Source organism: Acanthisitta chloris, unplaced genomic scaffold (assembly GCF_000695815.1).
Source record: "Acanthisitta chloris isolate BGI_N310 unplaced genomic scaffold, ASM69581v1 scaffold10543, whole genome shotgun sequence".
Taxonomy (NCBI): Eukaryota; Metazoa; Chordata; class Aves; order Passeriformes; family Acanthisittidae; genus Acanthisitta; species Acanthisitta chloris.
In genome coordinates, this window is record NW_008665419.1 from 46871 (window position 1) to 49221 (window position 2351).

The following is a 2351-nucleotide window of genomic DNA, read 5'->3' on the forward strand; positions in this document are numbered from 1 at the left end:
CTTGGGAAGACAAACCTCATCACTCCAGATGTCCCCCCCTTCCTCCTTCTTCCTCTCACCTTATATACTGAGCATGATGTCCTATGGTATGGAATATCCCTTTGGTCAGTTTGGGTCACCTGTCCCAGCTGTGTCTCCTCCCAGTCTCCCATGCACCCCCAACTTCCTTGCCAGTGTGGCAGTACGGAAAGCAGCAAAGGCCTTGGCTCTGTGTAAGCTCTGCCCAGCAATAACAAAAACGTCTCTGCAATATCAACTCTGTGTTCAGCACAAAACCAAAACACAGCCCCATACTAGCCACTGTGAAGAAAGTCAACTCTACCCCAACACAAACCAGCACACAAGGTCCAACTGCATTGTTACCAAATTTACCTCCTCCCAGTCCTGTCTCCCTGATTCCACCAAAGTCCTATTCATGCATCTTTTCCCGTGTTTATATGATTGGTGAATTGACATCTTTCTGCCACTCACCAGTCTCCTTACTGCAGTGCCCTCCAGAGTCAGGGCTGGGTTTGGAAGAAGAGCTGTTGGTTTGTGTGCCTTCCCTCCAACCAGAGAGGCAGGAATTGGTTCAAACATCTGCCTAAACTGTCAGCTCTCTGAGACATAACCTGTACCCATGGATTAATAAATTCAGTTTTCCTGGAACCACCTGGGACTGAGGCCTCCTCTCCCTGCAGCCACTGCAAGGAGAGCATCTCCATAGACACTGTTATAACGAGAGAAAATCCCAGAGAGCTGATGGGAAGGGTGAATGCTGAAACCCATGGAGAAGAGGCAGCTCTGACTCTCTGCTCTGATCATATCATCTGTTCCCTCTCATTCTTCCTTTTCTCCCACACCCTGCACCAGCCCCACACCTTTTCCTTTACCTCCTGTGGCTGAAGTCCAGGGCACTTCTCTTGGCCTCTTCCTGTGTGCCACATCCCAATCCTTCATGTAGCGCTCAGAAGGGATGTCCTGTTCCCATTTCCTTCCTGGACTGTTTACCTGTATCCACATGTGCTGCCTGGCTCAGCACACCACCCCCAACAGACCTGAGAGCTGTGACTGCTCCTGCAAACACTCACCGTTGCTGCTGCCCACTAGTCTACAGCTGGTTGGACCCGTTGCACCGCCCAGAGGTCTGAGATTTATCACATTCAGTTCCCCCCAATGGGAAGCTTTCGTGGAAACCTGCACTCCTTGCCCATCCTGGAGCTCCTCAGTCAGTGCTGGGTGTGGGACTATCCATTCTTTTCTTTGGGGCAGCAGCTGGAAGTGTGTGGTGCTACCTACGATGCAAATTGCAGTGAGCTGACGGCAGCTGCGCAGCAAGGACCTGATGCTATTGCTCCTGGTGACATCAGCCCTGAGCGTGAGCAGCACCACTGCTCTGCATACTGATGCAGCAAGAAGCCTGACATTTAATCAGTGCTCTTACGTAGCCCCTGCACTGAGCTCACACCACACCTTCTCCCAGATACCCTTCTGGTCTTCTCACTCACCGTTTACATCGGCAGCGTTTGGAAAGCAGCCACTCCCACCAGTGTTACAGAGACTGAAAAGCTGCATTTGCTCCTCTCTCCTTAAGTTGCTGCAGGATTGATCCGAAGAAAGAATCTCCCTTTTGTTTATTACTGAGCCAGCAACAGCCAGCTCTTCCCTTTGAAGCCTCTTGCAAACACCATGTTGGTTCCTTACCTGTTGAAGCCTTTCTCCACGTAATTTTTCTGCCTCTAGTCAAATGCAAATCATTTTTCATTGCTGTGCAGGCCCCAAATGTGGTCTCTGTAGCAGGAGCAGCTTCCATCAACCTGTTCCTAGGCCTGGTACTGTGAAACATGAATCTTAAACGAGGAATGAGGCATAACTGAGATGGTCTAAAGACTCTCCCCATTTCCCAAGGCTGCTGACAAATGACAGCATCCCAAACAACATCACTGATCTCCTTGAATAAAAGAGCTCTCAGACAACCTGGGTTTTGCCAGGAAGCACCATCTGCCTCCTGAGCACTCTGGCCTGGCAAAGGATCTGGTTACAGCAATGAGCTGCAGAAGGGAGGAGGAGGAGGAGGGCACAGCTGCTGCTATGCCACAGGAAATAATCATACAATTGTTTAGGTTGGAAAGGATCTCTAAGATCACCAACCATTAACCCTGCACCGTGAAGCCCACCACGAAAATGTGTCCCCAAGTACCACATCTACTTGTCTTTTAAATACCACCAGGGATGGTGGGTGACTCCACCACTTCCCTGGGCAGCCTGATCCAAGGCTTGACAACCCTTTCCATAAAGAATCTTCTTCTTAATATCTAATCCAAACCTCCCCGGTACGACTTGAGGCCATTTCCTCTTGTCCTATTGCTTGT